General features: G+C 35.2%; 1 protein-coding gene across 6 annotated transcripts in view; it reads left to right on the top strand.

Moving 5' to 3' along the window:
• The window catches only part of CDH18 (cadherin 18), a 1,008,661-nt gene that overhangs the window by 409,365 nt on the left and 571,538 nt on the right, over nucleotides 1-27,758 (top strand). The window lies entirely within an intron of this gene.

Genomic DNA, 27,758 nt, shown 5'->3' with positions numbered 1-27,758 from the left:
TTCTGTGATATTGGCTCATTGTCTATCCTTCATCAATCATTTTGTGTTTTTAACTGGGGCTAGCTCATAGTTTATAGTCTGGCCACTGGTATGCAAACTGGAAACGCCTGAGTCTTGTTTTCAATGATTAAATTCCACACTTTCAGCAGTCATGATCACCTGTATTACCATGGTTTCCGTTAATGATGTTTCTAGTTTGATGCTCTGTGGAAATTAGCAGTATTTCTTGTGCTCTTTTTAAGCTGGCCTGTGGCATATATCTGAAGGTACTGGTAAAGTCATTCCTTTTTAAAGTGTTAATGTGTTGGCGCTGTGGGAGACTTATAAACCACCACCAAGTTTACCAAATGAGAGTGTCTTTTACATTGTACAAAATAATTGTCTATGAGTCCTTCCTGAATCACCTGGGCAACAATTCTATTGGTTATGGCAGTCTGGAAGTTCACTTTCTAATGACACCAATCGTATCCCAGGCAGATAAATTCTCAGATTTATATAATAACTCACAATTACATGAATATAATATATATTTACTCAGAATTATAATTGTTTCCAAATGTATTAAAGTATAAAGTGAAATCCATACTAACAGGTGAATAACAAATAACCACATTTTTTTTTCTTATAATATCAGTGTTGGTATGAGAGGGGTAGCAGGTCCTGAAGTACAGTAGGATGTTAAGTACCTTTGAAAGCCAGGGAGTTAATAGCAGCTGTGGAGAAAAGATCAGAAAATACAGCCTGGATGTACAGAACCCAGGGTTAATTTTAGATGCTTTGAAAGTACATTCAGACATAAACGCCTAAGCACAATTCACTGTACAACATGAGGAGATGTTTTTTTATCCACATTGGTATATACAGTGAGGACAAATCATAAACTCCCAAAGGTAAAATCTTTTGTAAACATAAGGGATGCAGGTGTTAGAAAAGGAAATTAAGAAAGATATACAGCTGGCCCTAATTGAACTTAGAGTCTTAAACAACAGTTTTAAAATAATTGGAACTCAATGTATGTTTCTCTCTGACCCCAAACTCTGAAACACCATCTCAGGGGAAACAGCGATTCTTAAGATGAAAACTTAGCATACTAAACAGAAGAATACAATATGAGTGTAAGTTTGTTCTTCCCACGATGGGACAAGCCAATAAGAAGCGAGGTTTTCAGGAAAGCACCTTGATTTGGGGAGGCCCACAAACAGAGGAGATGGCAGCCTCCTGTCCTAAAGGACCATCTTTTTTTTTTTTTTTTTTTTAATATTTTTTTTAACGTTTTTTATTTATTTTTGAGACAGAGAGACAGAGCATGAACGGGGAGGGGCAGAGAGAGAGGGAGACACAGAACCGGAAGCAGGCTCCAGGCTCTGGGCCATCAGCCCAGAGCCCGACGTGGGGCTCGAACTCATGGACTGTGACATCGTGACCTGAGCTGAAGTCCCAGGCTTAACCGACTGAGCCACCCAGGCGCCCCCTAAAGGACCATCTTAACTCAGCATAAAACTTGAGCTTCTCTCACCTGAGGAAGAGCATGACTCAGGAGGAAATTGGAGGCAGGAGATGACTGATGTCTGTAGATACTCAGGTGCCTGCAAGGATCCGAGGAAGGTTGTGACACATCCGTGGTTGGTTGATCTCTGTGTACAAAAATCTGGTCCTATTGTTCTGGTAAATCTTAAACATAGCGGTGTTCTTTCCATAGGTGCATATCTGTTCGGATGGAGTAGGTTTGGAGTGAAGAGCTGTTTTTACAACACTTAGCCGTGAGCAAAAAATCCCTTCAGTGATTAACATGACTTCTTGCAGGGCTAAGAAGTATGGATGCCTTAGGTTATGGCAGCAAGGGGAAAAGAAACACTACGGAGTCGGACCTGCTGTTTCCCCCCCGTTACAATAACAGAAATTCCAAAATTATATCCCACTTGCTCTACCCTAGCAGTATTTTCTATTCTCCACATTCGCATCAGATATTTAATACAATTCTCTTTTTGAGAGGAGGGAGGGTGGATTTTTTTGTTTAAGAAACAGATCTATGAGCACTGGGTGTTCTGTGTAAGTGACGAATCACTAATTCTACACCTGAAACTAATATTACACTGTATGTTCACTAACTGGAATTTAAATAACAACTTGAAACTACAAAACAAAACAAACAAAAAAAAAACACTTTATTTCTTCCAATATAAAAAATGAGAACTTGTCGGTGGACATGTTTATCAAAAAATTAAGAAAAAGCAGTCCAACAGATACAAAGTACTCCCTTCTAATATTTTTATGAAGATTTTTTGTTGTTTGATATGTCATAACAACTGCTTCCATTATAAACTAAAGAACAAAGCTAGATGTTATTCTATAGGCCATAATTTTCCATGACATTAGAAAAGAACTTGTTAAAGTAAGGCCAATAATACTTTCAAGTAGATATGTAAATGATGTCAATAGAAAACTAAAAACAGATGATGGTAATTTTTTTCCGGAAAATGAATTAAAATTAAAGTTTTAAAGAATACTTCCCTATCAGGAGTCATGAAGCCCTCAGTGCATCTTTTCTGTATTTTGGGTCACATCAAAATGACAACAGCAACAAGCAGAAAACTGCTGAAGCTTGCGCTGTCTCCTAATTCAGCATTTGCTTAAATGGTGTAGGCGTTGGAATGATTAGTGAATGCACTAGAATAGTCTGTCCTTAGAAGCCAGGATTGTTAATCTCTACAATCACCCAACATGTGATTATGTTCTCTGTTAAAAAAGAAAATTGGAAATCGGTGGAAAAACGGCATTTTGGAGTAATTGAGATTATGTTTATTCACAGAGCGTCTTGTTTTCCTTATGTGTGCCAGACATCTGGATAAAGACTGAAAATTTTAGCAAAATATTAGCATCTTTCCAAGTATCTAAATGTTGATTGCATTTTGATGTTTCACTCTAAATATTTGATGAAACTTAGTTTTATCTACAAAATATATACTGTTGCCTGCTATCTCTGAGGTCATTTCTCTAGCATTCCAAAGTTAGGATACTATCTGATTTGGATACAGACGAGTGAATATATGATGGAATTTTAGAATTGAAAGAGATAAAAATGTTAGCCAAGCTTAATATTTGTGGCTGACAATCTTAAGTACTTTTGTAAATCCTGTGTTGGCTTTTGGATCCAAGTATGACAAGAACCTCTTTCTTGAACAGTAAATGCCCTTTTTCTTTTATTTTCTCTTTTCCTTTCTTCTCCCTTCAGTGAAACAACCCTAAGAGCTAAAATCACAAGGGGCACTTGGGTGGCTCAGTCAGTTAAATGTCTGACTTCAGCTCAGGTAGTGATCTCATGGTTTGTGAATTCAAGCCCTGCATCAGGCTCCGTTCTGGCCTTGCAGAGCCTACTTGGCATTGTCTGTCTGCCTTGGCCCCTCACTCACTGTCTCTTTCTCTCTCTCAAAATAAACAAGTAAACCTTAAAAAAAAGCTAAAATCATGAAGGTAAAAATTAGAACATGTACAAGAAACTACATGTTAGTCTTATTACTATGTAGGACAATCTTTAAAGTTCTACTGATTGCAATAATAGAATAGTTAATGTTAAAATTTGAAAATACATTTTTTTTGGCTGAAGATTTAACATTGATATCTAATAAAATACTTTTGGAACTGTAGAAAAATCAGATGAATTAGTGATATAAACCAATTTTTATCTCTAAGTATAAATGAAATTGGAAAATAGATCCCATTCCCTTTAATGCAGAAATAAATAGGATTACTAGTTAACAAGTCGGCATAGAACCCACTTATGTGATGTAATGGAAAAGATATAAAACTAGGTCAGCAAAAGGGAAAAGTGACTTTAAAATACCAATAAATACAAGTTTTACTATCATAGAAGCCTATTTATCCAAAATTAATAAACTAAATACATTTTCAACAAATTGACAGTAATATTTGTCTCTAGGTAAAATCTTAAATATATGTTAAAGAATAGGTATTTAAAAACAACGAAGAAAACTTCAAAAAGTAGTGACTATCAGGAGTATTGGTTTAGTAGTCCTGGAACATATAACTTTCATCTTAAAATCGTACTAAATTGGCAAGAAAAAGAACACAAAGCAGTGAATCAATAGAGCGTGCACAAATGGATTACAGTGTATGTAATCGTATGGCGTATATAATCACCATTTTTTGGACAGTGAGAAAATGATGGACTGTATATGAGCTGGGAAATGAACTACTGACAAAGAAGTTTGAAGACTTACAAACAAAAATTAAAAGTTGCAAGAAAATCTAAGAGAAACAGTTTGAGTACAATCAACAAGTGGATAAATCTTGAAAAACGAAACACTGAGGAAACAGGATCTCCTCAAGAAATAGTAGACCTGTGTGAATATTAAAATTATCTGTATGACCAAATATACTGTTAAAATCAACATTACATTTGATGACCTAGGACATGAGAATAACAAAGGACTGCTATCTACACCACACAAGAATACTTCTTATATTTAAAGAGAGTTTTGGGGCGCCTGGGTGGCTCAGTCGTTTAAGTGTCTGTCTTGGGCTCAGGTCATGATCTCACAGTTGGTGAGTTCAAGCCCCACATTTGGCTCTGTGCTGGCAGCTCAGAGCCTGCAGTCTGTTTCAGATTCCGTGTCTGCCTCTCTCTCTCTGCCCCTTCCCTGCTCATGCTGGCTCTCTCTCTCTCTTCTCTTCTCTTCTCTCTCTCTCTGTCTCAAAAATAAATAGACGTTAAAAAATTAAAAAAAGATTTTTGTGAGCAGCATATAGGTGATTTTTTTTTAATTTTATCTGTTATGATGTGTTTTGACTTGAACTAACAGACATGCACCATTAACCTGCAAAATAATCACTGACATTTGATGTCGTATGTTTTATTGTACTGTGTCCCATTTGTCTCATTGTTTTCTGTAACATTTTTGTCTCTTATTGCCTCCATTTGAAATCTATTTCCCTTTAGCCTTTTAGTTTAGATCCTTTTTAGTAAAATGTAACTTTTTTTTTTCTTTTTCCTGGTGGCTAAACTGGAGATTCTAAAATGAGTAACTGAATCTTTAGGATTAATATGAATAATCATTTGTACAAAAATGATGACCTCTTAAAACTACCTGTATTCAATGTCTTCCATGCTTTTTAACACTCTCTACATGTTAAACCCATAGGCATTATTATAACTTTATACAATTAAAATCCACTTATATTTTTGAATGTATTGTTTTTATGTCTGTATAGCTCTGTTTTCTTATGGTATACTTTTTCTTGGGCTAAAGAAGTCCCCTTCTAGTTTACATAGTTTACATTAACATATGGCTAATTTTCTTCTGAAAAAAACATCTCTACTTCATTTCACAATTAATATTTGTGATGGGAATAAAAACCTAGGTTGACAGTCTATTTTCTTTGAGCATTTTAAGAATATTTTTGGTCTGTCATTTTAGGTTTTTTTTTTTAATAACTTATTGTTCCTTTTGAAGAAACAGGACATTTCTGAATATTTTATATATATTTGTACATGTATATAAAATAGATTATGTATATTTACATAAATCGAGGTGAATATAAATAAAGATAGGCCTACATGAAGTTTTCTTTACATGAATACTTATGCTAAGGTTTTCGACTGTGTAGCACAGGTATAACTTGATGGCTTTCAAATTTGGGGGGGGGGGGGTTTAGCCATTTTTCTCTTCAATAATTGTTTCCCATTCTCCTTGCCTCTTGGATTCCAAAAAAAAATAAGATCCCCTTCTGAAATCACTCTTTTAAAAATTTTTACTCTTTTTGCTTTTGTTTTTCGGGCTATTTGTTTTCTGTTGATCTATTTTTTCCAGTTCACTATTACTCTCATTTCCAATCTGTCATTAAATAATCCAGTTGTTTATTTAGATTAGTTTTTTTTTGTTCTAGAATTTCCATGCAGTTATTTTATATAGATGATAGTTTTCTGGTCAAATTCTACATCCTTTTGGCCGTTTTAATTTTTAATTTCTAATTTATTTTTAAAAGTTTATTTTGAGAGAGAGAGCATGAGCATGAGCAGGGGAGGGGCAGGGAGAGAAAGAAAATCCCAAGAAGGCTCTGCCCTCACCGTCAGCAAGGTGCCCAACAGGAGACTGAATCCCACCAACAGTGAGCTCATGACCTGAGCCAAAAAACCAGGAGTCAGTCACTTAACTGACTGAGACATCCAGGCATCCCTCCTTTCCACCATGTTTAAGCCCATTATTCAGCTGATTAAAATCTGTTACTGTTAACTTCAATTTATCAGAGTTATATACAGATGTGTTTCTACCGCCTCTTTATTTTCTTGGAACTTTTGGGGGAAAAATCTAGAAGTCCTAGAAGTCATTAATATTTCTAGTGAAGATTTCTCACCCTACCCTTTAATTGGCCACTGGACTGCAGACCTCAACTGTGATGCAGTCAGGTATGAACTGAGCTGATTCCAGCCTGGGTCCTCATCTTCTAATAATTTATATCTTATTTTGCTAGTTTCTAAGCTGCAGACCTCCGAGTCTCAAGTGAGAGTGCAGAATATTTACTAGGTCCCTTCCTACTTAGAAAGTCCTGAATTTGTTTCCTTGGCACAGGGTGTAATGCTAAGAACACTGTCCTTTCTGTGCTCTCTTTTTTGCCTCTTAGGCTATCCTGCACAGTGGGACACTTGGGTAAATGTCACTAGGGCATTAGTTTTCTATCTGTTTAAACATTGGCCTCTTGACATATGTTTTTATTTTTTTTATTTTTTTAAGCTTATATATTTGTATTGGGAGTGGGGTGGTGGGGGCAGGGTTGGTGGGGGAGGGTAGAGAAAAGGCCCAAGAGTCAGATGCAGGGCTCCATCTCACAGTTTGTGAGATCATGACCTGAGCTGTAATTCAAAACCAGATGCTTAACTGACTGAGCCACCAGCTCTCCTAAAGGATGGCCTCTTTAATCCTAGATGTTTTCACTGCTCTAAATGAACCCTCTGCCCCAGGAATTTAGTGTGTGTGCATGTGCGTGTGTGTGTGTGTGTGTGTGTGTGTGTGTGTGTGTGTGTAAGAGAGAGAGAGAGAAACTCCCTTGCCCTGAAAACCTTTGAAACTTCACTAGCTTCTTTGCTCCTTCCCTACTCTAGGTTTCCTAATCTCATGATCCACACCAAGAGTCGGTAATTGCCCTGAGGGGGACAAAGCAGTTTACTGTATCCTGGCTCACAAACAAATCCCTGGAATGTTGATTACCCAGGCAACTCTCAGATACTTTCAATCAGATTCATGTGTGTGTGTGTGTGTGTGTGTGTGTGTGTGTGTGTGTTTCTATTTTCTTTAAGTTCCTCACCTCTTGTTGTAATTTGTATAAGAAAATTAGCAAGGTATAAAATACTAGTGTTTACTTGTATGCATTTTATGTAAAGAATTTGAGTTAAATGCAGTATCACAAAACTGTATAGGTTAACATAATCCCAATATGATTAATGTGACTTCTAAACCAGTGAATCCCATGCTCGGTTCTTTTCCACATAACGCAGGAAGAAAACGTTCAGAAGATGCATAGTGGTGTTGATTACACAGCATCGTGAGTGTCCTTATGTCACTGATTTCCATACTAAAGCTTACCATTTTAACCATTTTTATATTCTATATTTTTGCCCCCAAAAGTGCAGATTTAAATCAAAAGTCAATAAATTAGATTGTGAATTTTATTTATGGGTTCTCCCACAGTTAATGTAATGTCAACCACATGAATTCTTTAATACCTGTAAACATATTAAGTTCTTTTTTCCCCTTCAGTGTGCTATATCTTCACTGTATTTACTCATTTGGACTCTAAAATATTTTTAAAATGCTGTACTATGCATTGCAGAGGGCCATAAAAACAAACTATACCTTATTTGCCAAAATGTGGTAAGAAAAAGAAAAAGAAAAAGAACCTATTATAAATGCTTGAGGTGAGGAATCCCTGAAGGAGGTCTTGGGTGAGATAGGCCCTGAAAAATATACATAAGTATTTACACAATAATACAAAATTTTAATATGATTCAGAACAGTTTTATTTAATAGCATATTAAAATGTGAACCATTTTATTAAGTGCTCAAACATTTCAACACATATTTACAGGGGCACCTGGGTGGCTCAGTCAATTGAATGTCTGACTTCAGCTCAGTTCATGATCTTGCAGTTTGTGAGTTCAAGCCCCACGTTGGGCTCTGTGCTGAAATTATAGAGCCTGGAGCCTGCTTCGATATCTGTGTTTCCCTCTCTCTGCCCCTCTACCACTCGTGAGTGCTCAAGTGCACTCTCTTTCTCAAAAATAAGCAATAAAAATATGTATTTACAGATATATTATTAAACACAAATTTTTTTTTCTCTTAGGATGTTTTGTTATCTCATAATTTTAGCCAAAATACTGTAAGACTTTCCTCATTTATTGGTCAAGAATAATGCTGTGTAGTCCATTACTCTGGTTCAGGAAAATACAAATTCCAAAATCTGTAAAATAATGTGGGAACCAGTCTTTAAGTCCATTTCAAGGGAAGCATTTTCTATTCCACAATAGCAGTCTTCTGTATGATAAGATTCTATGATCCAAGGGCAGGTGGGCCATATGTTTTTCACTTACCTGAAAGGTACCAGATGCTCTGTGGTGCCCCCATTGAAATCATCCTCTGGTGTTTTACACTGATGCAATACCTTATTTTGGAAGAAAAATGTGGTCACCTTAATGAAATCCCTTAACTATTTTAGTTAAGAGTGGTCAGCAGAAAGAATCAATAATCTCCTTTTTCTATGGATCCAAAATTACATGACGAGGCAGCAAAACACAGACTTTTCAGTTGACTATATCCTTTCCACTAATCACTGTTAACTGTACCCCTGGCTATTCTTAATCTAGGGGTCTTTTGCTTAATTTTTACTAAGATACTGTGATATGTGAATGTTATTGCTACTGAAAAGTTTATTTTTTAAGTATTGCCAATTCTCTTCACTTAAAGCAAAAGCAACGTACAAATCTTAAAAAATACAAAAGGAGGGATTATTATTGACTTACAAGGCAATCTTTAAAAAATGAACACAACAGAGAACTGCGTGATTTTAATAAATGAATAAACTATCATTAGTCTGATAGCACAAGTAAGTTAACGATTATATGCTAAATATGGAGACCCAGAATTAAGAAAAAAAAGCAGACCATTACCTAAGCTGTGATGATTTTAAATAGTCAAACTTAAGCCCTTACTTAAAGTGCTTTGTACATATACAATATAACTTAAAAAAAATTGTTGGTTTTCACATCACATTTGTATTCAGATAATGATTCCTGAGTTATTGAAGATCATAAATATCTTTCAGTTTTCTATTTTACAACTGTTTCCATAATAGATTCATGAGAAGCTCATCCATTTTTACTCTCTGTATGTCTTTTTGAAATTGCTTCCCTTAAACAATTTCAGATATTCATGTGTATCAACACACGGACAGTATTATATTTTATAATGCACCAAGAGTTTTGCATACTCTCCAAAGACAAGTAAGTTAATAAACACAAATAGTTTTTCGAGATTTAAATGAAGTCCACTTTGTTCTATTTTTATCGCAAATCATTTTTCATGTTCTGTTATTTCCTGTTTTTATGTATGCACCTTTCAAATTGTCACAGTGTCACCAACATGTATAGTTGTTGTACCTAAGAACTGTATTCAATCTATTGACACATCAAATACTTTATATATTTCAAAGCATTTTTAATCACCAGATACAAAACCTTTGGCACTATCAGGTGCCAAAGGAAATATAAATGAGAACTTTGGAAATACAATCTCTTGATGATTAACTGCTCCAAGCCATGATGAAACGAATAACAAGTAATGTGGCAAAACTGAACTAATTTTTTAAATGAAAACAAAATATTTCATAGGCAGCAAAGTTTTATTAGCCTGAGCACTTATGATACAGCTAAAGATATTTGGACACTTCTCTGGTCTAAGGAAGTTTTATAATAACAATAAAAGTGTCATAATATAATAGAAGACAAAGATATAATTCTTTGTAAACTTGTGCCAAAATCCTGATAGCTTTAAAAATAAGAACCATGTGGAAATGAGAAACCTGGGGTTTTAATTTCTAATATATTCTATGCAAATAGTACTTATCCCAAGACTAATATAAAATATTTAAATCAGAATGCAACAGTTACAAACTCAGTGCATTAATTTTCTGGTCATCTGCTATGTTGATCTTGCAAAGCATCAAGACCATAAGATTATAAAAAAGAAATATTTATAGTTATTCAATTATTAGGATAAGAACCAAATTTGGAAGAAAATGTGTGAAATGATTTTCTAAATCTTCCCATTATAATTACACTACAGAATCTTGCTATTTGCCATTAGACCATGTGATTAAGATATAGCTTGAAAAAAAGAGATTCAGGAAAGTCTAGAAAGAAAATTCAAAGGTTCTATTTTACAGGCCACTATGTTGTATTGTACACCGGAATGAAAACACACAAAAATTTAATGTTGATTTGGTTTTAGCTGACATATTCAGAATTAAATGATTATTCTGTGTCCATTAAACAATAGCTGCAAAATTTAAGATAAAAAAATAAGCATAATGGGTCGAAACTTGTATTTCATAACATCTTTATACTCTTCAGAAATATATATTCTTAAAATATAAGTTCAGTTTCTCCCTGTCACCGTATTCTTCTTTTTCAGGGCTACCCCAAAAAAAAAAAGCAATTTAAACTGGGTAATTTGTGAAGCATTTTTTGTTCAAAAGCTAAGAAGCGTGCTGAATCATATGCTAAATTTCTCAGTGTTGGATTCAAGACTCTTTTTAGATCTTCTGAGTGAGTAATGAAGAGTAGTGAGTCATGCAAGACTGAGATTAAAGACAATAACAGCTACTAGCTTTGTGATCATGAGCAAATTAACTCACCATTTGAATTTGCTTTACTCATGTATAAAATTGGAATAATTCTATTTGTTAGCATGCTTTCAACTATAAGTTCTAGAAAAGCCAAATAATAAAGGCCTTAATAATAAGGAGCTTCATTTACTTACAAAAGAAAGATTTGGGGGATGCTTCAGACTCCTGGCCTGAGCCAATCTGTATTCTGGCCCTGTTTTTCCCCTATTGTCTTGTCTGCACATTCTTCCATACGTTGGCAGTGTCCATGAAGGCTGGGTTTCTTCATGGACAGAAGTTGCCTGCCAGAAACCTCTAAGACCAAATGCTCCTTTAGTAACATGGAGCAGGAAAGAAATAATCTGTATTCCTATGGTTTTCTCGTTAAGGTTGAGAAAATATTCCAAGAAATTTTTAGCAAAAGTGTCCTTGGATGTTATTGACCAGAAGTGGGTCCTATGACCATTCCGGAACCAATTATCGGAAAGGAATAGCATAACATTACATCCATCACTCATTGTCAGTTTTTTTCTTTGTCAGTTTCAAATGGCTATTAGGGAGTCAAATGTTTAATATGTATATATATTTTAAAATATATATATATATATATATATATATATATATATATATATATATATATATATATAACTTTTATATAAAATATATATTTTTAAAAATATATATATAATATATATGACTTTTATTAAGTTTATTATATACATAAAATATGTGTGTGTATATACATAATTTGATTTATCTCTCAGAATTATGTTAAGTGAAATAGCATTTGTAAATTATCGTGTGTAGCACCTGCCATAAAATAGGAGCTCAACACATTGAATGTTACTAGGAATGAGAATAATAGTGGTGACGGTGTCTCTCCAGTATTCCAATTTTCTATCTAATTGCTGGATTATTGTCAACTCTCTACTCTCTTTTAGTCTTATTTCCTTCCTTGACTCTATGCTAGGACAATCTGGTGATATCTATAACTTGGTCAAGTGCAGACTTCACAGAGTTACTGTGGCAGATTATGAGGAGGAAAGAATATGTGTATAGAATTAGGACACTTTGACTCTAGGGATTTTAGTGAAAAAGACTACCATCCCAGGTGGAGGAATCTGTTCTTCATTCCAAGGTATTAATCGTCCCTAAGGACTTCACTTTCTTTTTCTTTTAATTTTTTTTTTTTTTAGTGTTTTTATTTATTTTTGAAGGAGAGAGAGACAGAGCATGAGCGGTGAATGAGCAGAGAGAGAGGGAGACACAGAATTCGAAGCAGGCTCCAGGCTCTGAGCTGTCAGCACAGAGCCCGACGCGGGGCTCGAGCTCACAAACCGTGAGATCATGACCTGAGCCGAAGCCGGACGCTCAACCGACTGAGCCACCCAGGAGCCCCAGGACTTCACTTTCTAGTTGCAGCTTAATGGACTCTTACATCTAGTCGTGATTTCTTTTCAGCAAATCTGTTTGTTCCTGTAAGTCACCATCCAAAACTGTAGCAGCCTCTAACTGGGCCATTCTGTCTCCAAGTGCCTATTTAAGCACCCACTGTAAATCTTTGTTTACTCAACGCATGCCATAGCCTTTTCTTCATTAATTGCTTTATAGCTAACTGTACTCTACATATAGGAAATCTATGAGGTATTTTTACATAATCAATTCAACTTTTTTCCTGAATACTGAGAAGGGAGGTTTATTAGTTTCTTCAAAGTACTGCAACAAAGCACCAAAAGTGTGTGGTTTAAAACAACAGACATCTATTGTCTTACATTTCTAGAGGCTCTCCATCTGAAAGCAAGGTATCCTTGGGGTTGGTTCCTTCTGAGGGCCATGAGGAGAATCTGTTCCATGCCTTTCTTTTAGCTTCTGGTAGCATCAGGCATTCTTTGCCTCAGAGATGGCGGTCTTCCTGTGTCTTCACTTGGTCTGTTTTCTGTCATGTACCGCCTTGTCTCCAAATCCTTCCCCCTCCAAACTTTTTTTTAAATAAGACCACTAGTCAATTCGATTAAGGCCCACTTTAATGACCTAATTATAACTCAAATGCCTGTCTAAAAATCTTAATTCTTATTAATATCAAATTCTGAGATACTGGAAGTTAGACTTGAATCAATCAATCTCTCTCTCTCTCTCTCTAATACCTTTTCTTTAAGAGTAAGTTTAGGTTCCCAGCAAAAATGAACAGAAAGTATAGAGATTTCTCAGATACCCCTGCCCCTCCCACTTGCATAATATCCCCAGCCAGCATGGCCCATTTGTTACAATGGATGAACCTATATGGACGTATCAGTATCACTCAAAACTCACAGTTTATATTAGAGTTTACTGTTGGTGTACTTTTTATGGGTGTGGACAAAGTTGTAATGACATGTTTCTACCATTATAGTATCATATACAACATTTCATTTTCGTGAACCAACTCTGTCAATACCTCGCTTTCATTTCAAAATCATCTGTGCTCTGCCTACTTGTTCCTCCTTCCCCCCAGATACGTTTTTGGTAAATTTTAATTCCAGTATATTAGGTTCAGGTGTACAATATACTGCTTCAACAATTCTGTAAATAACTAAATGCTCATCACCATACGTATACTCTTCATCTGTTTCACCCTCCCCTCTATCCACCTTCTAGTAACCTTCAGTTTGTTCTCTGTAGATAAGAATAGGTTTCTTGATTTGTTCCTTTCTTCGTCCATTTGTTTTCTTTTTTAAATTCGATATATGAATGAAATCATATTTTTCATCTTTCTCTGACTTATTTTACTTAGTATTATACTCTCTAGCTCTGTCCGTGTCCATGCAAATAGCAAGATTTCATTCTTTTTGGTGGCCGAGTAATATTCCATTATAAGTATATATGTATGTATGTGTATATATGTATATATAGGTATGCACACACACACACATCACATTTCTTTATCCAGTCATCTATCAATGGACATTTGAAACTGGGCCACTTCTATAATTTGGCTATTAAAAAATACTGCAGTAAATATAGGGGTGCAAACATGTTTTTGAATTAGCGTTTTCATATTCTTTGGGTAAATACCCATGATGGTATTACTGGATCATAGGATAGTTCTATTTTCAATGTTTTGAGAACTACATACCATTTTCCACAGTGTCTACACCAGTTTTCATTCCCACCAACAGTACACGAAGGTTCCTTTTTCTTCACAGCCTCACCAACGCTTGTTTCCTGTGTTTTTGATTTTAGCCATTCTGACAGGTGTGAGATATCTCTCTCTCTGCGCCTCTCTTGCCTGTACTCACTCATATTGTTTTTGACTTGCATTTCCTTGATGATTAGTGATGGTGAGCATCTTGTCATGTGTCTGTTGGCCATCTGGATTCCTTCTTTGGAGAAATGTCTATTGAGGTCCTCTGCCCAGCTTTTAATTAGAGATTTATTTATTCCATTGAGTTATATAAGTTCTTTATAGATTTGGGCACTAACTCCTTATTAGATATGCCATCTGTAAATATCTTCTTCCATTCAGTAGATCATCTTTTAGTTTTGTTTATTGTTTCCTTCTCTGTTCTCAATTATATCCTTTTTGAGGGATACAATTCAATTCCCACTGGGGGAAAATATTCAAATCAAGGGCCAAAAAAAAAAAAAACTACTGAAATAATCTTATAGTATACTATTTCATAGCAAAGGCTTGTGCAACTTGCAGAAATAGGTAGAAACATAAAAAGAACTAGCATTAAATTTGAGGGGAAAAGGGTTTTAGAAGCTGCTGAATATATTTCTTCTTCAAGTTAAACTCTATCCTTGAAAAATCATGGTCAAAATATTTGTAATAGCTATTTCAAATATGTTTTTCATATAAATTATGGAGCATTTAATAATGTGAAAACAAAACCATCTTTATATGAAGGATTTAGATCAGTTATTTTTTTAAGTATTTATCTTAGGGATAGAGAATGAGTGATCATGGACAAGAGAGGGGCAGAGAGAGAGGGAGAAGAAGAATCCCAAGCAGGCTCCATACCAGCACTGAGCGCCATGCGGGGCTTGATCCCATGATGGTAAGATCATGACCTGAGCTGAAATCAAGGGTTGGTTGCTTAACCGACTGAGCCACCCAGGCACCCCTAGAGCAGTTATTTTTTTAATTCTTTTTTATGTTAGAGAGAGAGAGAGAGAGAGAGAGAGAGAGAGCGAGCGAGCATGGGACAGGCACAGAGAGAGAGGGAGACAGAAGGTCTGAAGAGGGATCTGCCCTGACAACAGAGAGCTTGGCTCAAACTCACAAACCATGAAACCATGAGATCATGACTTGAACCTAAGTCTGATGCTTAACAACTGAGCCATCCAAGTGCCCCATGATCAGTTATTTTGTGTTTTGTTGAATTTGTGAATAACAGGAAGCCATTTTCCAAAATTATTGTGTTCACAGTGCAATGTGATTTATATGCTATTTGTTATCTTGGCAAAATATATTGTGTGTAGATGGTCCACCAGTTGATTGACTTCAATTATGTGTTTCCCAGAATGCTTTTTGATTCATGTGCCAGAGCTAGAACAAGTGAAGTCTGAATGGCAAGCCTTCATCTATCTTTGTAAACAAAACAAACGAACAACAACAAAATATCCAATAAGAAGCCTTTAATAGCACTAAATGACTTGAAAAATACTGACCCTACTTCAAATTAAATATCTTAGGAAAACTATAACCAAATGTAGGTTAAGATAAAAATCACTAATCTATGCCAAGACATGAAATGAGTGATTTATTAGATAATTAAAAAAAATAATCTTTATTTTTAAGAGAGAGAGAGAGAGAGAGAGAGAGAGTCAGTGTGTGAACAGGGAAGAAACAGAGAAAGACACAGAATCCAAAGCAGGCTTCAGGCTCTGAGGTGTCAGCACAGAGCCCGACGCAGGGCTCGAACTCCGTAACCGTGAGACCATGAACCTGAGCTGAAGTTGGACGCTTAACCCACTCAGCCACCCAGGCACCCCTGATTTATTAGACAATTGGTTTTAATTAGTAAATATTTACTGCCACCTATTCTACAGCAAATGCAGTTTTAATACTAGTAATAGAAAATTCCTCTTAAGAAATTCTGGCATGAAATAATAACATAAATATATTTTAAATACAGTGTACACACTATCTGTGTGATCAATGTAATATTAAGGAAATGGATGTATTTGAGTCCTAGCAAAGAGAAGCAATCTGGTTTGCCTGAACTGACTTAGGGAAGGTTGAACAACTCTGGGTATTAAGTATGAATTATTGTCTTTGTTAATTTGCATGTTATTTATGTAGAAATAGTAGCATTTTTCTTTATTTTTTGATTCCTCTTTTACCCTCCCCTCCATTTTCTCCCCTCTTCTTTTTCTTTTTGTTTTCTATGAAATCTCCATTCAGTTTATAGCCCTGACTTGAACAGTGTATTAGCTTTTTATTTTAGTCCAAAATGTATATTTAATATGCTTAAGACATATTACTTTTAAAAATTTTGAATACTGTACTGATCACCTGAACTAGGTGAAATTTCAGTGGGATCACTGCACTCTTCCTGGCTTTGAAGAGTTCCTTTACAGCACTTGAGCCCATGTTGGTATCCCAGTCATGTAACTCAGTAGATGATATTTGTGTATCCTCCCGAGTTCTGCTAGCATTCTATTCCTAATGAGTTGTCTTCATGGGATTCTGCACACTACTACTAAATCATTTTACTTCACATTTAATGACAGGGTGCTTTGATTATTCAGTGAAACAATATTTTAAATGCATTTTCAACTTTGCTATTTTAAGGACGTTCAAGGTAATAAAGAGAGCATAAGCGGCCTGAAGGCCAAATATTAGTAATGATCTATAGAAAGAAAAGGAATAAAAGCCATGAGGCTGGGGGAGGTTTGAAGGCTGTGCATGATTCTCGTGTGTGTGTGTGTGTGTGTGTGTGTGTGTGTGTGTGTATTTTTTGAATCTTTTTTTTCTGGAGATAAACATACCCTTGGCTGCTTGTTGTACAAAAACATTACAAAAGGTCAGACTTAAACATTTTCTAGTCTGTTGGTTTCTCCTCCAACTGATAAGCTCCTTTCACATCTAAGCTCTTTGTATGTAGACATCTTGACTGCACATTAGGCAGCATTACACCACTAGGACACTAAACTGTAAATGCACATGTCAATCCGGCTGCTCTCTTGAATCCTTCCCTCCTCACCTGCTGCCTTACCGCCCCCCCCCCCGCTCATGGGAGCTAGTGAAGCTGACTGAGCAGAAGTGGTAAGAGATTAGGTCAGTCTTCCCAGTATTTCAAAAGTTTCACAAAATACATAGAACTGGAAGGTTTTTAACTATGTCCTTGATAAAACTTAACAACTATGCACAAATATATAGAATGTCCTATTTCTCCATGCACTGGTCAACTTTTAATGATAGAGGATAAAATTTCAACATAATGAGCATACTTATTTTGGGCTATCGAAGCAGTTGACATCCCACTTAAAAATGAATAATAATTCCTCAATAATATGTAATTGTAAGATAACATCATAATAGAATTGGTTTTGGTTTTAGTTTTGAGAGGGGTTCTAAATAAGATATCCAAATATTGAAGCCCATTAATTTAAAAAAATTACTAAAATCATGAGTATAGTGATACAATGTAACACCACTGATTAAATGCCAATTCATCATATGTTTCTATTTAGTAAGACCTTTGGTAAACAAAACTTTTATTTGTCATTCATCGAAATGGCTGCCATATTTCTAATTATTTTTTCCAAATTAAAAAAAGTATAACTCTCCCTTCCCACGAACAAACAGTCACATAAACTATATTCGAAAGAAAGGTTTATTTTTTAGACGCACTCTTTCTTGTTTGGACTTGTATCTTTGGCGTTTCACAGCCGGTAAATCAAAATCCTTGTGGGACCCCTGCCATCCCAGCCCAGGGAAGTGATTTGGAGTGGCCTGAGGTTCACTGAAGGGGTGTATTCTCCTAAGCTCTGCATTGGCAGTTTGCTGTGTCATCAATCTTGTTCAGCTGAACAGCATGACAATTTGTCTGGACAACACTACATAAACCATAGCAAAAGGTTATTGTTAGGTTATGAAGTTTTTCTGACAAGTGCAACATGCCAAGGTTTATACAAGTATAAAACAAACCTTAAGCTCAAAATTGTTTTCTAAAGGAGTCCTCTAGCTCTACTTTAGAGAGAAATTTTAAAATCTAAGTTTATATACTCCAAGTTTTAGAGATGCACCCTGAACCACAGTGGTTGCCCACCTAATTTATTTTTATAAGTTTCTGCAATACTATTTTAATGGAGTAGTGAATGCAAAGGAGAGTTAATATCAACCTCAGTGTCAAGGGCACAGGAACATAGTTTGATTATTCTTAGTGATAAAGACCTACCACAATTCAAAACATTGGGAATTTAATATATTTGGCATTTTTTGCTAACCATCGCAAATGATTTTTACAAAGACCTATAACCCATTTTTCATAACTTCTGAAGGAAATCCTACTTTTGGCCTATACCTTTTGTTCTTTATCACAAGTAGATACTATAAAGTTGATAAAGCCTTATTTAGTACCCCCACCCTCAACTTTTGATATGTAAATATTAAAAAATATCTTCTTAATGTATATTCCTTGCAGAATATATCTGGAAGAAAGAAATGTGAACTTCAGAGGTTTGTAAGAATATACTAAAAAAAAATCAAACACTGAGGCATGTAGTTGAAGTAGCCTGAAGCCATGTGTCGTATCCATAAATATTTTCTATCTTTAATTAATCATAATACTTATGGTATTTGCTTTGACTAATTGGTCTGTTCCTATTTTTTTTTTTTTTTGGATTCTAAAGTCATTAATTAGTTTTCTTTAATGTTTATTTATTTATTTTGAGAGAGACCGACAGAAAGCAAGCAGGGGAGAGGCAGAGAGAGAGGGAAACATAATCCCAAACAGGCTCCACACCATCAGCATGGAGCCCAATGTGGTGTTCGAACCCACAAACTGTGAGATCATGACTTGAACCAAAATCAAGAGTCAGACACTTAACGGACCGAGCTACCAACGTACCCCTAAAGTCATTAATTAGTTTTAATTTACACTAATGTATTTTATTTTTAAAGAAGTGATTAAAGAGATCTTTTGTTCATTTTGATGTTTGCATTAACTTTTGTTTTTATAACCTTCTCAATCGATGAAGGTAAAAACAGACAAAAAAGACAATCTAGAGTTGTTTGCTTTTTGTATCTTTTGAAACATCTCAATAGAGGCAAGGTCAATTATCTACAACTAACCCCCCCCCCACACACACACACACACACAAACACAGACAACAATATTTTTATAAGTCCTGATACACAAGTGCAAAATTTAATACTACGTATAATGATATATGTGATGTGTTATATGATATATAATATGTACTGACAAATATGTTACAGAGGTAGGTGTTAAACAATATTCTTATATAATGGAAAAATCCTAAAGTATATTCCTAATTTGAGCCTTCTAGAACATAATGGTTTTGATTCCAAGTTGAGAAAGTGTCAGATTTTTAAAAAAATATTATTTGTGTCTCTGAAAATAGCACAGTATAAAATAGGTTAATAATACTCTAACACAAAATAAAAGGATTTTTCCATTGTACTTTCACCCAAATTGTTATCAACATGGGACACTTTGGCATTGGAGATCTCAGACTTTGGATGCAGTAACAGAGCAGGGTTTTTATGTTGACTGTCTCATCTTAAATTTTGTAGAAAACACTTAGCCTTCTCTTGTGAATAACGAAAGATTTAAAGATTTACATTCTAAGTTTCTTTCAGTTTTTAGTTTTCTCTCTCGACCTAAAATGCTTAGGTTCTCTGTCATGGCTACGTTCTGTCTCTTTGGCACTATATCAAGGTTTAATGTCCCTTCCAAGGAGCCAAGGGGAAACTGGTCATATCTATGTTTCCTTGCCTTGGCCCACGCAGTCCTAAGTCATGATGAAGACAAGCCTGTAGAAGCAAAAGAATCAGTAGTTATGCACTCTCTGTGGATTATCACAAGTTACTGACATCTTTAGCCTCTGTCTCACCATCAGATTCCCCATCCGGGGGGATACAAATCTGCAAAAGTTCAGGAACCTCTGTGTAAGCAGAAATCAATATCATAGTGTTGCTTCACCAATAATGAAAATCATTTTAATCAATTTGGATATTTTCTCTTATTTTCCTGTAAAGGCAAATGATGAGCACAGTTAATATGTATTAAAATAATTTTCCAAAAAATGTACATGTATAACAGGTATGTCTATCTTAATGTTCAAGTGACAACAGCCTTCACAGTATTTTACCTAAATTGTAGAAATTTGCCTAAAAGCTGTTAATTTCATAGATGCAAAAACCATTGCATTATAACCTATTTAAACATTCTCATGTGGAGTTCTGTACTGCCTATCCTCATTATAGGGTCTTGCATAATTCTACCTGATTTGAAAGCACAAATACAACTGTGTGTTGTCCAAAGATAAATGAGACAATGTGTTTTACTGGCACTTATTCTGCAAGGCTCTCCTGTCACTTAAAGTTTATTTTAAACACAGAGACATTATTTTGTAACTGTTAACTGGGTCGTTACTTCATTATTTGATTGATTTATTTTCAGTAGTACTTAGACGTTTTATTTCACTATTTTGTCTCAGAAGCCCAAAACAGTTATTCACAAATCTGTCCACAAGATATTTTCAAAGAGTAGTCAATAGTGGGTCAACGAACAGTTTGAAAACTATATTGTGTCTAAGTGCCATCCTGAGCTTTAAGGAAAAAATAAAAATTAAAGCACTGAAACATGACATAGGACATATAGTAAGTATGCACCTATAAGAACTTAGATATTGTGGAAAGAACCCCATCCAAATAGGTGATCCATAAGTGAGCAGTCTATCTATATATACGTGAATAACTGCTATTACTATCCTTTCATTCCTTACTGGAGAAGAGGGCTTGGTAAGACCATAGACAATTAACATAATTTGAGTATCTTGAATGCATTTTGCTCACACCTAAAAAGGCTCTTGTGTTTGAGGCAGGGATTACGTGTAAGGTTATTTCTGATTTCTTAAAGGTAAATTCAGCCTAACATTAGTGGTCGTTCTGAAAAAATGCTTTACAATGATATTCTGAGAGATAAATGGGTTTTACACCCGGTGCTACTTTTGCAATTTAAATGGTAGGGTTACCCAGGCATCCACTGAGTCTCAGAAGAAATAACATTTTGGTAAACTTAAAGATGATCCTGAAAATGATATAAACTACTTAATGCTATCATTTCTTTCCCATCTTTTTCCCCCTTCATTTTTTCACGTTTCCCTTTTTTTTTGATGCTCTTTATTTTCTCCTCATTTTTCTGTTTGCAAAAATGCTATATATTTAGAATCATGGCTACTTTGTTACAATCTTTGTATTATCTTGTTAAATATAAGCTAGCTATACTGGCATATACTGACTTATCTTCCCTATTCTGGACATTTCTCAATCTTATAGAATGTTTATGTTATTTTTATTTATTTTTCTTTTTTTAAAAGTTTATTTCTTTCTTTTGAAAAAGAGGGGCGGGGGGAGAGAGAGGGAGAGAGAAGAAGAAGAAGAAGAAGAAGAAGAAGAAGAAGAAGAAGAAGAAGGGGAAGAAGAAGAGGAAGAAGAAGAAGGGGAGGAAGAAGAAGAAGGGGAGGAAGAAGAAGAAGAAGAAGAAGAAGAAGAAGAGGAAGAAGAAGAAGGGGAGGAAGAAGAAGAAGAAGAAGAAGAGGAAGAAGAAGAAGGGGAGGAAGAAGAAGAAGGGGAGGAAGAAGAGGAAGAAGAAGAAGAGGAGGAAGAAGAAGAAGAGGAAGAAGAAGAAGAAGAAGAGGAAGAGGAAGAGGAAGAGGAAGAGGAAGAAGAAGAAGAGGAAGAGGAAGAAAGAAGAAGAAGAGGAAGAGGAAGAAGGAAGAAGAAGAGGAAGAAGAAGAGGAAGAAGAAGAGGAAGAGGAAGAGGAAGAAGGAAGAGGAAGGAAGAAGAAGAAGGAAGAGGAAGGAAGAAGAAGAAGGAAGAAGAAGAAGGAAGAAGAAGAAGGAAGAAGAAGAAGGAAGAAGAAGGAAGAAGAAGGAAGAAGAAGAAGGAAGAAGAAGAAGGAAGAAGAAGAAGAAGAAGAAGGAAGAAGAAGAAGGAAGAAGAAGGAAGAAGAAGGAAGAAGAAGGAAGAAGAAGGAAGAAGAAGAAGAAAGAAGAAGAAGAAGGAAGAAGAAGAAGGAAGAAGAAGAAGGAAGAAGAAGAAGGAAGAAGAAGAAGAAGAAGGAAGAAGAAGGAAGAAGAAGGAAGAAGAAGAAGAAGAAGAAGAAGAAGAAGAAGAAGAAGAAGAAGAAGAAGGAAGAAGAAGAAGAAGAAGAAGAAGAAGAAGAAGAAGGAAGAAGAAGGAAGAAGAAGGAAGAAGAAGAAGAAGAAGAAGAAGAAGAAGAAGAAGAAAGAAGAAGAAGGAAGAAGAAGGAAGAAGAAAGAAGAAGAAGAAGAAGAAGAAGAAGAAGAAGAAAGAAGAAGAAGAAGAAGAAAGAAGAAGAAGGAAGAAGAAGAAGGAAGAAGAAGAAGAAGAAGAAGAAGAAGAAGAAGAAGAAGAAGGAGGAAGAAGGAGGAAGAAGGAGGAAGAAGGAAGGAGGAAGAAGGAAGGAGGAAGAAGGAAGGAGGAAGAAGAAGGAGGAAGAAGAAGGAGGAAGAAGAAGGAGGAAGAAGAAGAAGAAACAGGGTAGGGGAACAGAGAGAGAGAGAATCCCACAGAGCCTCAATGTGGGGCTAGAGCTCACGAACTATGAAATCATGACCTGAGCCAAAACCAAGAGTCGGTCTTTTAACCCAGGTGCCTCTGATTTTTCTTACAACTAAACATGATTCCTCTGGTCTACCAGCACCAGAATCAAATTCTCTTTATTCAAAAAATGTTTGGTTCGAAATGTAGTGACATATTGTGTAAGGAATTCTTTGAATTGTTCTCCAGGGGAAATGCATACAAAGTAAAACAGAACATTTTTGGTATGTATAATAGGGTGGGATAATGTAGTCCCAGCCCCCACCAGAAAAATAAAAGGGGTGAGAATGAAAAAGAAAAATATATTTTGGGGAATGAAAAAGAAATATTTGGTCAGGCAACAATGTGCATTTTGCAATTAGCAAATTTTATTTTATTTTATTCTTTTTTATTTTATTTTATTTTATTTTATTTTATTTTATTTTATTTTATTTTATATCTCTATAGCTAACATGGGGCTCGAACTCATGACCTAGAGGTTAAGAGTTGCATGCTCTTCCAACTGAGCCAGCCAGCTGGCCTGCAATTCGCAAATTTTAAAATGTTACTTTCACTTAGGAATATTTCCCTCCAATTTCAGAAGACTGAGTGTACATTTGATGTCAGAATACAGTTAAGAAAAAAATCAACTGGCCTTTCGAAAGGTAGACATGTGAAAATTGTCCAGTGAAAATGAAATGAATTGAAATGGAATTATATGCATTCTATAGTGTCAGAAACCACAGAGGAAGCATTACACGGATTACAGATTGGTGAACACTAGCTTTTGGATCTTTGTCGTCTATAATGCTTAATATAAATAATAGTTTTTAACGTTTTAGAGTACCCTGAAGTGCTAATGATTTCCAAAGCTTTTGGTGTATATTTTTCCTACTACTCAGTGGGATAAGCACTGAAAAAAATATGAAGAGCTAATGATTAATTCTTGTCACCCTCCTATTAACAAAATATACACATCGTTTCCTGGTTCATCATGTGTAAAACAAGCAGCTAGATGATCTCTGATGTCCTTTCAGCCATAACAGTCTACAGATATATGAAAATATGTTAAATCTTTCTGCCAATATTTCATAGAAATATGTATAGCAGTCAAAATAGAATATGGAGTTAATTTCTAATAATCATAGATGAACTTGTCAAATTTTCTCATTTACCAGAACAGATGCTACTGTTCAAAGGTTTTAAAAAAAATATTTTGATTTCTCTAAAGTTGCAGATCTTTTCAAAACCATTATGACTGTTAACGTAGAATGTGTGCTCTACCGTTAGGGTGAAATTCATGGGGAGTGTTTCTTTTTGGTTAAAGATCATTGATTTGTATTAAAGTGTCATGTCTCTATCCCATTGTCTCTCCTTCTCTGGACATTTCTGAGACCTGTGTGTCTTGCAAAGTCCACTTCAGTTGTCACTACAATTAGAGTAGGGTCACAAGGAATATTTCAAAGGTGTGAATATTTAATCTTCCACTGCATGGAAGGTTTCATGCAATTTCCTCCCACAGTGCCCTCAGTGTAACTGAAACTATCAAGCAATTTTAATTCCAAATACACAGTGGAGGAATAACCCCCTTTTAATTGGGCAAAAATTAAAACACACACACACACACACACACACACACACACACACACACAAAAGCAAAAAATCCTGAAAGAGAAATTCATGGAGCAGATCTCTTAATGTGTCCAGGGCTTCTTTTCATTACAAATGTTTCCCTAATATCCATGCCTCCCTCCGTTTTCAGTTACTGTGTAGTGTTTCTCAAAGATCTTACTGTTGTTTCACTGTTCCCCTGGTTCATATTAAGATCTAAGATGAGATGTACTTGAGACAGAAAAATGATAGAGACAACTGTTCTGAAAATTGTGAGAATTTTGGAATCTGTTACTTCTTAAGTTGGGTATCCTTTGTTTATTTTTGTTAAAATACCAGTTTAATAAGGAGACCGACTCAACTGGCCCTTTACTTTCTAAGGACACTCTCAGCTCAGGTGTCTGCCTGCAAGTAGGCAAATAACTTCTCTAGTTTATCATAGGGAGAACCACACCTAAATTCTGAGAGCAAGTGGAATGCAGACGTGGATTATTTAGAAGTATGTTGTATAAGACAATATGTAATATTCTAAAATGTCATTGTGTCTGAGAGAAAACATTTCCAAGAAATGTATAGGACTAGTGTGCAGATTCCAGAGTCAGTTTAAACAGTTCTATTTTCCAAATAATGAATAAAACTTACAGGAAAGGGTTGACATATTTGTATTCTCTTCCAGTTGATGCACTGTAGAAAAGCCACAGGCTCTCAGATTTCTAATTTAATATTAATATTAGGAAAGGCCAATACATTTTATTTGGTTGTATTTCCATGTGTGTGTGAATGAAGGAAAATAATAATTCAATCATACAGGTATTGCTTCAGATTTAAAGCATTTTAAGTTCTAAATACATAATTCAGGTGGTTTATTTGTGTCTCCTACTGCTGCATCAGCAAACCTTAAACGACAGGCTGATTAAAAGGAGGCAGATGCCGTCATTTTGGGGAGTTACAATTAGAAGAACTGAGTGACAGGCTCTTGTCTTGGTGTCCTTTCTGTAGCTTATGCCATTTTAACACTTCTCTTGCTAATTTGGGGAGAACTGCAGTGCTCTCAACCACCCTAAGGAAGGATATAGCATCATGTTTCTTGGGATTAAATCTTTAGCTTCTAAATCTTTATGGGCATTTTCATTTCTGTAGCAACAGAAAGGAAGAAACAATACTACCACATGAAGTTTAAGAACATTTTCTAGATCTGAAGTTCTGATTTGTCTACCGCTCACCATTCTTTCTCAAAGAGCAAATCTCAGAATCTGAGCAAGTCTAATGACAGCCATGAGGGATTGCACTTTAGTTTCAAATCTTCTTTTCCTTTTGTATGTGTTTACATAGCTTTAAGAAATTGTTATTCTCGGGGCACCTGGGTGGCTCAGTCGGTTAAGCCTCCGACTTCGGCTTGGGTCATGATCTCACGTTTCGTGAGTTCGAACCATGCGTCGGGCTCTGTGCTGACAGCTCGGAGCCTGGAGCCTGTTTAGGATTCTGTGTCTGTCTGTCTGTCTCTCTCTCTCTCTCTCTCCCTCCCTCCCTCCCCCATTCATGCTCTGTCTCTCTCTGCCTCAAAAATAAATAAACGTTAAAAAAAATTATATATATATAATTTTATAATATTATAAAATTTATATAATATTTAAAATATTATATATATATATATAAATTAAAAAAAAATTATTATTCTCTAGACAAACCGGGATGAATGAGCCCATAAAACCGGCTCACCTAAGATTTTAGGAAAATGGGAGAAAGAATCTCTTCATTAGCATCGCATGAGCAATGTTGCTTTATTAGAAATTAATATTAAAAATAGTAAGTATTAAGTACTAGACAAAAATTGGAAAAATAATTATTTTCTATTTGTGTTACAATTGTTATGTTTTTTATACTCTTGTTTTAGGTATTAGATTATGGTATTAAATTATGGAACTTTAAAGAGGTTTAACTGGAAGTAAATATAATAAAAAATCTCCAGTTTATTATTGAGTATTTACATTTATGCTCTGCAAACTATTCAAACTTCTGAATTTATTGCACATATGGTGGAATAAGGACTTGATCATTCTTCACCAAAATCTCGGTGCAACTTTTACTTCTCCTTTTTATCAAATCAGATAATATCCTGACAAATCTTTGCTCATATCTTTATCATTTTCTGTTTCAGTTTTACACTCAGTGATGTAAATCTAGTTAAGAGTCATTCAATTTTCATTTGGTCACCCATGACCATCTAATTCCCAAATCCAACAGCCTGTTGTTAATTTTTCTCCAAAATGACCAAGGCACATCCTTAAAAGTTTTTAACTTTGACTACCCGAATGCCAACTTCTCACTTCTCTACTCCTCGGTTTGTTGTCCTCTCTTTTCTCATATATCACAAAGCTCTGTCCTTAACCATCTTTTCTTCTTAGCCATATTCTCCCTGAATGATCTCATTTACTCCAATGACTTGCACTACATTCTCTATTTGAAGACTTCAAATGTTTTTATCCCCGCCCTTAATTCCAGAATTGCTAAACAATCATTGTAAATAAACCTTTTATAAATTATCTATTTATTGCCCTGATCTCAAATCCAGATAGAAATGGTACTCAGTTACTTCTCCAAAGCTTGTCTGCATCAATTATCTGCTATTCTGGTGAATGATACTGCATACCCAAGCATTATGAGAAAGAAAGAAAGACACACACACACACACACACACACACACACACACACACACACACACAGGTTTCCTAACTTATTTCATCAAGATTTTTTTTTTTTTTGCTATGCCCCTTCTATTCTAAAAACAATACTTCATTTGGAGTTAACATTCACATCATGGAAGAGAACTTTCTTTGAGCCACTGCTATGTGTGTTCCACATATATGTATCATACGTATCATTCATAGTTCTAGATTATTGAAATACAGTAGGAAACAGAAAATAAACTTCTCATTTCATTTTATCATGAGAGTGATAAAAGGGAGAACAGATATGTAAATATCAGAGTAATTTCAAATAAATGCTAGGAAGATAATGAAACAAGGTACTGTGATAGATATGAGTAGGAAAGGGGAGAACTTCGCATGAACAAGAGGACTTTCTGAAGAAGTGACACTTCAAATTCAAGTATTAGCAGGAGCAATCCAGTCAGTCTCCAAAAAAGCCTCTCAGGTAGAAGGTATAGCACATATCAAGGTCCTGGAGTGGAGTCAATCTTGGCATGTTTGGATAATGGAAATCATGTTTCTCATAACCTGTTTTTGAATAACTAAGAAATGATTGTTTTATAAACCATTGCATCAATAAAATTTTAAAACAATGATGAGCAATACTTTGACTAGAACAAGAAAACAAAGTCCGCTTTTGTTCCCCATTAGCTCAGTGTACCAACTCAGGAGCAGTTGTGTGGTAAATGACTATTCATAAGACTTTTTGAGTCCAAGTTAATCAGACTGATGAAATTATTTTAGTGAATTTGGTTTTATTTCATAC

This window comes from Neofelis nebulosa, chromosome 1, assembly GCF_028018385.1.
Source record: "Neofelis nebulosa isolate mNeoNeb1 chromosome 1, mNeoNeb1.pri, whole genome shotgun sequence".
Lineage (NCBI taxonomy): Eukaryota > Metazoa > Chordata > Mammalia > Carnivora > Felidae > Neofelis > Neofelis nebulosa.
Note: the sequence above shows the minus strand (reverse complement) of the source record. Positions and strands in the feature narration are given on the sequence as shown.